General features: G+C 38.2%; 1 protein-coding gene across 3 annotated transcripts in view; it reads right to left on the bottom strand.

Annotated features, from left to right (window-relative positions):
• The window catches only part of NTM (neurotrimin), a 943,101-nt gene that overhangs the window by 482,027 nt on the left and 447,586 nt on the right, over positions 1-13,488 (bottom strand). The gene's annotated exons all lie outside the window — the stretch shown is intronic.

Raw genomic sequence — 13,488 nt, 5'->3', positions numbered from 1 at the left:
TGCTCCTTAGGGCTTTTGCCCTGGATGATTCCTTGCCTGGGCTATTTCTTCCCCCTGATGTCCACATGATTCATTTCCTTGTATCTTTCAAATATTTGCTCTAATGTCATTTAATAAATGATGTCTACTCTGAATACCCTTTTAAAACTGCAGACTTCCTCAGCCTTAAAACTCCCAGACCTTAACCCTTTTCTGTTTCTGTTCTTTGTCAGTACTTATCAGCTTAACATATACAATAAGATTTACCTACTTATTCCCTTACCATTTATTGTCTGTCCACTCTCCACCTGAAGAATCTAAAGTCAAAGAGGGCAGGAATATTTGTTTTATTCATGGACATATACAAAGCACCTAGAAGAGTGGTTGGTACATATAGGGGGTCACTAGATATTGTTGAATGAATGAATGAATAATGGATTTCTTTCTTTAATTCTGGAAAACTCTCTTCAAAACTCAAGCCCCTCCTTTTTATGCATCCAGTTTCAGTATGATCTGTTGGGCCAAGGTGAGCATATAGTTTGGATTGAGGTATGTGTGTATGCACACACATGTGGATACACACACTCACGCAATCAGAAATGTTCACCTTTCTTTCACCTGTTATATATTTTCACATTGACCACTTTCCTATTGGCCATTTCCCCGGCACAGAAGGGCAATGTAGAATTGCTACAACATAGAAAAAGACTTTCTACACTATCTCTAATCCTCACAACATTGAAGGGTAGATGTAATTATTCCGACTTTAAATATGCAGAAGATGAAGTTCAGAGGGACTACTAATTTGTAGCACAACTGATAAACCAGAGTCAGGGTTTGATTCCAGTGTTTTTCAGCATAAAGCCATTGCTCTGATCTACCTTATGCTGCCCCCATAAAAATGCAGAATACAAACAAGGCCAGACACTAAATTTTACTATTTCTGTATTTCCCACCGGTACTTATATGGGATGCTCTTTCAGGATCTCATACATCCTGTCCAAATGTGAACACAGATGATGGAGCCCGCCTTCCTGGATTGGTAGTCACTGAGCATGCTCCCGATCTGGTGCAGCCCGTGCCCCGCCCAGTGTAGCCTCAGAGCTGGAACCAGGTCATCCTTCCCACTACCTGATGTAAAAATAAATAATTAACTGTGAAAAAATTCCAATCTCCGTTTGGAGGCACTAAATCCCCTCTCCTTTCCAGATGGCTGGGAGATTTCTCCCAGGTGGTAAATATATTATTAAGAACTCATTTCACCGTGAAATTGACTATTCAAAACACAGACAGAAGTTAATATATTAGGACAACCTGTCTGAAAACTCGCGTTAGAGAAAATTTATTTTTGTTTAATATAAAACCTGGTATTATACACGACCTCTTTCTAGCTCAGGCAGTTAAAGTCATCCCCAGTTAGAACATGTGTTCCAATGTCAGGAGCGCTACCACCAAGAGTCACATCTCCCTGGTACAACCAGCGATTACCCCTCCCGCTGTGGAGACTTGCACCATGACAGCTCATCATCATGGGTCTCGTGTAACATTCTATATAGCCCTTGGGTGCACAGTAACTTTTTCCATCAAGGATCTAGGGCCAGTTAAAAATCCCTAGCTGGGGTTGTTCTAGGTTGGCCTTCAAACTAATGATTCGGGATCATCCTGGGCAAATGAGACAGAAAAATGATCATTACATAGGGGTGATCCATTTCATTATTAGAAAAACCATATCAATCACGAAACAGAAAAAAAGACTTTCAGCGAAGACCCAACCGGATGTGAATCTATTAAGTATTAATTCATTCATGCGTTATTGATTCACTCTTTAATAGCTAGGATAATTTCTTAGATTACAAAAACAATTACTAGAGCAGATTTCAGTCTTATCAGTGAACACCTACATTATAGTAAGAACAGTGTTTTAGGATTTGCCTAAAAAACCCAATTTACAGAGCTGCTAACTACTTAGTTGAGGGAGTGAAGGTCAGAGGAGTAACAGAGGAAGCACCATTTTGCATGATCTTGAAGAAGGGCTGAATGTCATAGAAGCCTGTGTGGAAATTTTTATGCATGAAGGGACCCCCACCTACCCTGGTCTTGAAACCAACATGGCTCAAAAAATACCTATCCCTTCCCTACAAGAGCTTTTTCATGTTAATATATATGTACTTCCTTCTGTACTCTGACACTTTTGTTTTGAGTTTTGTCAGTAAACTGAAGTTTAAAGGGAATGGTTGGGTTATCCACAAAACCTCACAACTGACTTCCTTTTTAATCTTTAAGGACTCCTTTAGGAATGACAGATTTATTACTAATCACACAATGAATTTGTTACACATCACTAGTAACGAAACTAAACTGACACCTAAATAATGTCTATTAAAGAATTTCTTAATTTAGTCAATTATTTTGATCTAACTAATTACTCACTTAAATAAGAATTCATTCAAACAACTGCCTAGACTTCTTTAAAAAAAAAAAAAAACAGTTCCAAAGTAATTAGTAAACCAGTAATTAATAATCCCTTAAGAAGTGGAACCATTTTTCACACGTTTAAAGTAAACAAAACATCCTTTATTGGGTAACTGACTTTTTCAGTGACTTGATAAAATTCCAACCACTTATAAAGTGGAAAGAACCATAAAAGGGAGATCATGCCCATTGGAAAACTGTTTTCAGTAAGTTTGAATTTCCAATTGGATAAATTGCATACTAAAATAGATACTAAAAATAACTTATTTATGTAATTTAGAAAACATTAATTCATCCCGTCATTCACACATCAAGCACTTGCTGTCAACTTACTAAATTCCAGGCACAGTGCTGCATGATGACATATGCATGATGACTGAGAAAAATTTCCCTGACAATTCTTTTAATTCATTCACTATTTAGGTCCAAGGATATTTAAGTGAGGTTTACAAAGATGAAAAGGCAGGAATTCTGCTCTGGGAAAGCTCTCAATCTAGTTGACAGAATTAGGATTCCATGTGAAATCTTGGAAACCAGAGGAAGATCCAGCAGATGAAAGGTGGCAAATATCCTAACCATTTTAAGAAAAATCTTTATTGAAATATAAGATACAGATAAAAAATGAGCTCATCATAAGCGTGCAGCATGATAGATGTTCGCATAGTAAACACAACTGTGTCACTATCACAAGCTGAAGAAACCAACCATTAACCTATACTCAGAAAGCTCTCTCCTGACCCCTCCCCATCTCTGTTTTCCAAACACTATTCTGACTTCTACCTGCAGGCTACTTTTGCCTATTTTTACATTCTATATAAACAGAATCACTTGTTAGGAATTCTTCAGGGTCTGGTTTCTTTTGCTCAACATATTTGTGAAATTCATCCATGTTATGTGTAGCTTGCACATAAACTGGTTCTATCCATGCAGCTAAAACAACAAAACAAAACAAAACAAACAAACAAAAACCCAAAACTATTTTGTGAGTGTTAACTAAAATTCCACTCTTACCATCTCATGAATGTTTTGGTCAGCCTATGAACAATTGCTAATTAGTCCATACTTATTAAAGGGAAAATTTCATTATAACAAATATCTTATAAAGGATAGCCTAAATTATATTTTAGAATTACTTTTTCAGTATTTTATAGTATTCCGTTGGATAAATATATCCCAATTCATATATCCATTGAACTGTTCACTTTTGAGTTGCTTCTCATTTGAAGCTCAAACAAATAGAGCAGCTAAGAAGAAACATTTTTGTAGAAGTCTTTTGGGGCATGAATATATCTTCTATGCTTGAGAATCTACGCAGGGAAGAATAATGTCAGATTCTCTAGTTAACAGTGCCAAATAATCTTCCAATGTGTTTGTACCAGTTTAGATTCCCAACAGCAATGTAGAAGAGTTCTAGCTTCTCTACACCCTCACTAGCACTTGGTATCGTCAGTCTTTTTAATATTAGTCATTCTAATGGATACATTGTAAAATACCATTTAAAATTAAAACCATTTAAAATGGTTTTAATTTACATTTTCCTAATGATTGATGGAGCCAGTTTCCTTTACAAATTATTGGTCATTTTGTGAAATACCTGTTCAAATCTTTGGACATTTCTACTGGATGTCTTTTTTTTTTTAATTTTTAGGAGTTATTTATACATTCTAGAGCTATGTCTTCTCAGTTATATATACTGTGAATATCCTAACTGCTCAGTCCAGGTTGTTTAAAATCAATCCCAGTACCATTCTAGATGGCGTATGTCGTCCCTGCGATGGCACACACGCATGCATGTATTTGGCAGTTTTCATTCACCCTTCAGAACGGCTGGTGTGGGACTTGTATGATATACTTTGCACCAACACTCAGACCTTAAATATTGGAAATGGCTCCAGATCTGAGCCCAAAGGGAAAGTCTAAGTAAAAAATGATAGGTATCTTCTCTCCCCTAAAATCTCTTATTCTTCCTGTAATACACTTAATCTCCAGATTATTAATCCCCTTGATGGTGAGACATTTTGCAGATTTTGTTTGCTGCAGTATTCCTCAGCATTGAGAACAACACTGAACACATAGTAAGAGTGTAAAAGATGCTTATTGAATGAAATAATGACCAGGGCCACAATGGAAGTGACGGGTCTCAGAGGATTTTAGCTATCTATTACCTACTAATAATGAATATTGACCCCACCTTCCTGGTTAGATATTAAAGAAACAGATATTTAGGTAATATATCTAATGGGAGACAGTATAACAATATGATTTAAATCATGGGCTATGAAGCAAAAGTGCCTAGCTTTGAACCCTGATTATAGCACTTAGTAGCTATGTGACCTGGAATAAGTTATATTATCTCTCCATACCTCATGTGTAAGGTACACATAATTATAGTACTTATCCCACTAAGTTCTATGCAGATGAAATAAATTAATACATGTGACTTATTTCAAGGAAGCTCGGTCTACACTAAGAGCTTACTGAGTAATAGTGATGAGGATGATTGTGATAGTAACAGAAGTGAGGTGTTGATGATGAAGATCCTAATAGAAGCTCTGCATGGTCAAACTACATCGGTGTTACTCAAAGCTATAATCTCACACACAGTGCCTGCCAGTAGCTGACTGAATGAAAGATGAATGACCAATTAGTTAGAGACAAAGATCATACATTTTCTCCAACATGTGGGATATAGGTCATAACTGGGGCCATGGGTGTGGAAGAAAGTGAGAATGAGAAAAAATAGAGTGGGAAGGCAGGAGTCCCTCAAGTTGAGCCTTAAGGAATTTCAACCTTGAAACGCTTGCTCAAGGAGAATGTGTCTAGTGGGCTTTGAGCCCCCCACCCTCAGTAGCACAAAGACAGAGAAATAACGTGAGATGAAAAAGAGGCCAATAAACAAAGACAAGGCAAAGAACACCAAGATAAAAGTGAGAATCCATATACCTAATGTTCTTCTAACCTCACCCTCCCCATGCCATGAGGCTATATATGCTTTCTGGAACTTAGATCGATCCCAAGGAGAAGGGAAGAAAACAAAAGGGTGGGGAAGGGAACAGGGGAGTTTATACAACTGCTGAGAAAAACTTTGTAAATAATTAGATGATTTCTGTCATTGAACAAAAGGGAGGTTTGAAACAGAAATTGAGTTATTACAGGGAGAAAAAGGAAGTTACCTGTTTTGTAAAACAGAATTTGATAGCCTTGAATGTCACACCACTTTACCTGTTAGGTTGCACAGCTGACCCTTGAGCAACATGAGCTTGAATTACATGGTCCACTTCTATGTGGATTTTTTGATAAATACAGTATAGAATTATATGTATTTTTGCTTTATGATTTTTAATAGCACTTTCCTTCCTCTAGCTTACTTTATTGTAAGAATACAGTATATAGCACATACAACATACAACAACTGTGTTCATCAACTATGTTACTGATAAGGCTTCTGGTCAACAGCAAGCTATTAGAATTTAGTGGAAGTTTGGAGGGTGTCCAAAGTTATGCATGGGTTTTTGATTGTGTGAGGGCCAGTTGCCCTGACCCCCACACTATTCACAAGTACTTCTACCTCAGAGTTCCTTCCTTTTGGATACAGGCATGAGTAAAAAAAAGGAGTTGGAAGCAAGAACCAACTACGAATTTACTGTGTGTTCATCTCACTGAATGTTATTTTAAAAGACCACAAGTCACAACTAATGTCTCATTTAGCCCTGACAGCCATCTTCTGGCTCACATGCAAAGCTAAAGATGCCCTCAGTCTTATAAACTGGTTCTATCCATGCAGCTAAAACAACAAAACAAAACAAAACAAAACAAAAAAAAACAAAAACCCAAAACTATTTTGTGAGTGTTAACTAAAATTCCAATCTTACCATCTCATGAATGTTTTGGTCAGCCTATGAACAATAGCTAATTAGTCCATACTTATTAAAGGGAAAATTTCATTATAACGAATATCTTATAAAGGATAGCCTAAATTATATTTTAGAATTACTTTGTCATTGGATAGGACTTCATTTTCCAGGAGTGTTGTCATAGATGCACGCACACACACGTGCATTTATGTACATAATATGTATAGATGTGTGAGTGCACATGTGCATATGAGTGTATGTGTGTGAGCTTACATGCAGGCATACACTTCCCTCAGCCGATCCCCAAAGCAACCATGAAAAGGAGTTACTATTATTTTCCTTGCTTTACAGCTAGGAAAGCCAGGCTGGGAAAATCTTAGCAATTCATCTGAGCCACAGAATTAGTAAGGGACAGGTCAAGCACTCTGATACCAGATCCTGTTCTGGGCTTCCCTCTACTCGATTTCCTCATATCCAGGCTGAGGGCAAAGTCAAGATTAATTTCCGTAGGCCATCGGGATTTATCACAACAAAATTTATCCTTATTGTGATTAAAAATAAAGCTCGTAGAGTAGTCTTTACTTCTAGTGAGTCTGTAGAATCATGCTTCTTTTTTACCATCAAAGAACAAGCATACAGGTCAAAACCTCCTCAGGGCATCCATGTTTCTTTCCTTAGAAGTGAGGTTTCTTTGTAATGATTGCTTTGCCAAACATCACATGCTTAGTCCCCTGGCTGTTTAGTCTGAATTTGGTCTCTCAGACTCTGACATTGAGTTAGCAGGTGAAAAAATTACTCTGAACTCAAGAGTGAAAAGAAGAAGCATCATGCATACATATGACCTCTGGGTTTTTTTTTTTTTCCTCTTCTAACATCTAGAATTTGATGTGTTTGTGCTTGTGTTCGAGTGGAATATGTGTGGCTTGTTTGACGGGTGATTTGGGAGTTGGGGTAGGTTTTGAAACAAACTGCTTTCCCTTTTGTCATCCATCTGGTATGCAGAAGAATCTTCCTCTGGAGCAGAATTGACTAATATTGGCTTTTCACATACATATATATACCTGGAAATCAGACCTCTCTGCTCTCCACCTTCAGTATGTAGATTAATTTTGGGATCCTTTATGCTTTCATGAATATTTAAGGGACTTCTATGAACTCTGAGATAGTCTGAACACGGAGCTGGTCTGAGCGTAGTCAAGTAAAATTCATTCTCTTTAATTCAGAGTGAGAGTGTCTGCGACCCAATTCTTACTGAAAAGCCATGGTATGAATATAATTCCAGAATGCTCTCCTCTGAAGTTCAAGGTACACCTTCCCCAGGGAATGTTATTTGCTACACACGCTGTCAGTGCTCCTGAAAAGTATACACATTTATAAATTTGAGAGTGTAAGTTTGCACTCTGTAGAAACTGCCTGGAGTCCGGACCTCCTGAAAACTTGGGGAAGTCACCAGACTGGGGCAGGGACTCTTGTGTGAGTTTACACAAAGTCCATCCTGGGCTTGGACTTTGTGCTTAGGTTCAATGTTTTGCTTTGCTATTTTCCCACTGTGGGGATTTGAGCATATCCTCTAATTCCATAGCAGTTTTCTTATCAGGATGGGATAGTGCTTCCTCATGACCATGCTTGGTATTCAAAGGAGATCAGTTTATCAATATGCTTTCTAATCAATTACAAACCATAATAGCTTTAGTCATTCATATATATATATATATATATATATATACACACAAATATATATATATATATTTATATATTTATATCTTTATATATTTGTGTGTGTATATATATATATATCCTTCAGCATCTTGGAGGTTACTATTTTCAATTAAAGAAATGAAGGAGGGCTCCTGGGTGGCTCAGTGGGTTAAGCCGCTGCCTTCGGCTCAGGTCATAATCTCAGGGTCCTGGGATCGAGTCCCACATTGGGCTCTCTGCTCAGCAGGGGGCCTGCTTCCCTTCCCCTCTATCTGCCTGCTTCTTGGCCTACTTGTGATCTCTGTCTGTTAAATAAATAAATAAAATCTTTAAAAAAAAAATGAAGGAAAAGGTTTCCTTTGAGATAATAGAGAAGATCCGATCAGTGCAGTGTTCTGGGAGATCTCATCACTAGCATCACTAGCATCTAGATCTAGTACATGATTAAGGAGGTTGCATAACCCTGACCTTTAGACATAAGCATGTGTGTATGTGTAGAAATTGAGAAAAAGACAGAGAGACAGAGGTGGTCATGGTAAAGTGGTCATCATGAGGCTAAAATAAATATTTTGCCAGGTTCAATTTTTTATGGTTAATTGCATTGAAAAAATAGTTTCAAATATGAAAGTAAGCTTCAGATATTCAAGTACTTTCAAAGGTTAATAGACTCTAGAGTAAGCAGAAGAACAGAAGGAAAAAAAAACCCCATGAGTAATGAAAGTTGAATAAATTAATTTGGTTTTGAGAGATGGTATTAAATATGTGAAAAGAAAATACTTTGCGGGTGCCTGGGTGGCTCAGTGGGTTAAACCTCTGCCTCCAGCTCAGGTCATGATCTCAGAGTCCTGGGATCAAGCCCTACATCAGGCTCTCTGCTTAGCAGGGAGCCTGCTTCCCCCTCTCTCTCTGCTGCCTGCCTCTCTGCCTACTTGTGATCTCTGTCTCAAATAAATAAATAAAATCTTTGGGAAAAAAAAAGACCTTTGGTGATTAGAATTAGATGGTAGTAATAGTGGTGGGGTGATGCTCATGGTGCTGGTGGTGATGGCAGTGGTGGTTACAGTGAGGTGATCATGATGGTAGAAGTGGCGGTGATGCTAACAGTGACGTTAACAGAGGTCTTGATGGTGATCGTGGGCGTGGTGGTGGAGGTGATGGTGGTAGTTGGTGGTGGTAGTTGGTGGTGGTAGTGGTGATGACCGTGATTGAGGTGAAGGTAGTGGTTGTGCTAATCATACAAGCAATAATAACAGCTGACATTTATTGGCCATTTGCTGTGGACAAAGTTGTGATAAATGCTTTGCTTGAATTCTTTCATTTAGATCTAGAAACAGCCCTGTGCGGTAAAGGCATTTACTCCCTTCAGTAAGTGAGGAAAGTGAGGCCTGGACGATTTAAATGTGTTTCAAGGTCACATAACTATACATTGAGCAAGAAATTTGACCCTAGGCCATTTGATTCCAGAGTGATAAACATAACCGTTCTGCAATGCTTCCCAGAAAAGACCGAAAAGAGGGGATCTGATACTGAGATGATGATGATGATGATTATTATTATTATTTCCAATGGGAAACTGGTTTATGTGCCAAAGGCTGTAATGGGAGACCTAGAGAGTATTATCACCTAATGGTGCTACGAGATAGTTTAAGTACAGATAAGCATAGTTTTAAGATTAGAAAAAGGATGGACTTCGATATTAGAGAGGTAATTATTTATAACATTTGGTCATTTTGTTGGACTATGACAACCTAAGTTCAGTAATGACATCAGATACCTAAGATTTACTTATCTGCACATAACTTGAACTTCAAGATAACCACTTAATGTGAAAATAGATTTTTGTTTTCACTCTCAGTTGACCTACTAAGTTTGGGTACTGTGAAATCACTATGGAGGAAAGTGACAAAAGGGAAATCCAAGGTATCAGATTTTGAAGGAAATAATAGGCTATTGAAAATGGGTCCATAATGGACAAAATGAAAGGCAGGTTGTTTCTAATGGCAATAGGATAGCCAGAAACTGATGGGCATAATTTCTGAATCTAACCACCTTCTTCCTCTCTTGCTCTTCTAAGTCCTTTCTCCACAATACAGCAAGAGTGACCCTTCACCATCCCATTGTGTGCAAACCACAAAAGCACCCTGCTGCCCTTTATCACTTCCGCCAGAGATAAATGGCCTTCAACTCTTTGCATGTCCAGACCCATCTGATTTTTAAAAATCTCTGGTTGTGTTGACCCAAAGTCCCCATACAAGCATTTTATTTTCCATCAGGGCATTTAACCATTTATCTTTTTGGCACTTTTCCAAATTATAACTACATTTATGTGCGTCAATTTTCTTGCTACTTACTTTCTATCTTTTCCAAGTAAACACTAGGAATAATGAGGCTATTGCCTCTTTCATCCGTCAATGTATACATGGAGCTTGGTACACAAAAAGATACTCAAAAATGTTTGTTGAGTGAATGAAGGAAATAATAAATGCATGCACGAGTGAAATAACAAATGCACTCCTGGTGAGTGCTACCCTCTGCTGTCATGAGCTAGAAGGACAGAGATTCTCAGACTTCCTCTGCACATGGGTTCGTCAAAAATGCAACTCTTCCATGCTGCATAAGTATAGAAACTGCACTCCTCAGTTTGCTGTCACACTACTCCTAGGGGACAAAGAACTGCAATTCTGGGGATCATATTACAACTCTAGAAAATACTATCTGGCTGTTGGAATTAATATACATTCTCTTACATCCTCCCTGAAGGGACTACCAGAACTGAACCCCTAACTACCCTCGTTTTTGTCCCTTTTTACCTCTGTCGTTCCCGAAGTGGGAAGATCCATCCCCACCCATCCTTCACACCACTGGGCTTTGCTCCTCTATCTCCTATTATTCCCTCATCCATCAAGTTTTCCATTGTCCCATCTAGAATATTTCCTCCATAATTTTTTTTTATAATTTTTTAAAAGATTTTATTTATTTATTTGACAGAGAGAGAGATTAAGTAGGCAGAGAGGCAGGCAGAGAGGGGGGGGGAGATGGGGGGAGAGGAAGGCCCCCTGCTGAGCAGAGAGCCAGATGTAGGGCTCAATCCCAGGACCCTGGGATCATGACCTGAGCCAAAGACAGAGGCTTTAACCCACTGAGCACCCCAACCCTCCTCCATAAATTTTTCAGGATTTTTGGGTCAATTCCTTAATTTAGCTGGCTACCCAAACTGGTTAAACTTGGATAGCTCCTCAAGACACTGCTTTCTTTGCAAATTTAGCTTTGTATTTTCTCAAGCTGCCACTTGCTTCAGAGTCTGCAGTGTGGAGATATCCTTCCTGATTATCATTGCTCCTTCCATACAACTACTTATTTACTCTCTTGTTAAAATTGTCTTTTTGATGCTAATGCCATTGACTTTAGAAGCTCCATAATTTATTCAAAATCCTGACTTCCCCATTCTTGACCTACTAAAAACCAGTAACACTTTTCCCTATTACACCTCAAGGATCTGCTTCCATAGCAATCGCAACCTTTGTCATGATCTGCAACTGACCTACTTTAAAAATCGACTTAAGTTTCTACTCTCTTGCCATAACATCCTACTATCTAATTTTCTAAAAAATCACTTCTACTGAAAAACATTCTTCAAACCCCCGAGATCTTGATGCTATGTTTATCACATAATACATTTGTGTTAAGATCCCTCTGTTTTTTCCCCAATGTTAGCATTCTCCCTTTCCACATTTTCTCCTAACTTGTTTGGATTCCACTGCTCTTCTTGTCAACTACAGCCTTACCAATATTGCAGACTCCCCCACCCCTCTGTTTCCTGTGTACCTTTTCTTATATTTCGAATTGGGTAGGAATCCAAACATAAGTTTATCCATGCTTACATCCAAGAAGTCAAGTATGGCTGGAGATTGTCACATAGTAAGGCAGATAGATCTTATTTAAATATATCATCATTGACCTCTAGTGAATACCCATTAATGTTTGGAAATCCTCCTATTATTCCATCTAACTTGAATTCCAACTAACCCCCATTCTCAACTTCCTGCTATTTTACCTGTATAACCAGATAACAGAAAGTGCTAAGTAGATCTTTCCCAGTATTTTTAGAATTTATCAACCATTGCCTATCCCACATTACCAGTTCAGATAAATGGCTGCTGTGGTGTCAGTCACCTCCTTAAGGGTTTGACTAGAAGGTTTCTGCTCTGAAATCCCTCTTTCCTACTATAGAAAGCTAGAAAGGAGCATTTTTGAGGAAAGTACTATTTGTGAGGAAGAGGGAAAGCAAGGAGAATGCCTCTTGACTCACTCTTTTTTCAAGTGGAAGAGGATAGCTGTCCCCACCCCACCCCCCAAAAAAATCTCATGAAGTCTGTGGCTATCTGTAAGAATGAAGTAAGTCTGACAGTTCCACCCAGTTAATAGTCTGTTGAGCTGTGAGTCTCACTGACCTGACTTGTATTACTGAGATGGGGAGATGAGCACTAAGAAGAAATGGAATGGTGTATGACCAGAGAAGGAGATCATAGACCATAACTTCAAGTTTGTAATAGTCCCTGAAACTTACAGGTGATGTCTCTAACAGTGTCCATGGGACATGAGGGAGTGGGAGGGGATGAGATTGTGTGGTTGTGGCTTGCTGGGGACTTCACTGGTTTGGAGCAAAGAATCTAAAGTAACTGAACAGAGATGAGTTCCCACCAGCTGCATGTCAGCTGGAAGAAACAAGTGATTCCTGGTCTAAAAAGACTAAAAAGACTTCTAAAAAGAAGTCACTTTGAGACTCCACTAGCTGGACTAGAGAGTTCTCATTCTGCCCTTCCTAAGTCTATAGATAGCAGATTCCGTGAGTAGTTAAGACCCACAACTTGGAATGTAAACAACATTCTTTGGGCAGAAACTAAACTTTACTCCTCCCCCCAGCTATATTGAGCTAAAAGCTATTGAGTTATATTGACATATATCATTGTGCAAGTATAAGGCATACGAAGTGTTGATTTGATACATTTATATATTGCAAAATGATTATCATCATAGCATTAGTTAACACTAATCTTGAAGTTTTTAATGTACAGTATTTCACCTCCTCAGTTAAATTTATTCCTATGTATTTTATTTTTGATACTATTATGAATAGAATTGTGCTCTTTATTTCTTTCTTCAGACATTTTGCAGCTATTGTGTAGAAATGCAACTGATTCCTACATATTAATTTTGTATCCTATAACTTGACTAAATAGTTTACTGGTTCCAACAAGCTTGGTAAAATATGTAGAATTTTTGTATATAAGATCATATCATCTGCAAACAAAGGCAGTTTTACTTATCTCTGATTTGGATGTCTTTTATTTTTCTCTCTTGACAAGTTGCCCTGGTTAGGGTTTCTAGCACTATGCTGTGAATAGAAGTAGAGTGGGCACCCTTGTCTTGCTCTTGATCTTAGGGGAATAGCTTCGAACTTTTTACCATTGGGTATGATGTTAGT

This window comes from Neovison vison, chromosome 7 (assembly GCF_020171115.1).
Source record: "Neovison vison isolate M4711 chromosome 7, ASM_NN_V1, whole genome shotgun sequence".
In the NCBI taxonomy this organism is placed as follows: Eukaryota; Metazoa; Chordata; class Mammalia; order Carnivora; family Mustelidae; genus Neogale; species Neogale vison.
Note: the sequence above shows the minus strand (reverse complement) of the source record. Positions and strands in the feature narration are given on the sequence as shown.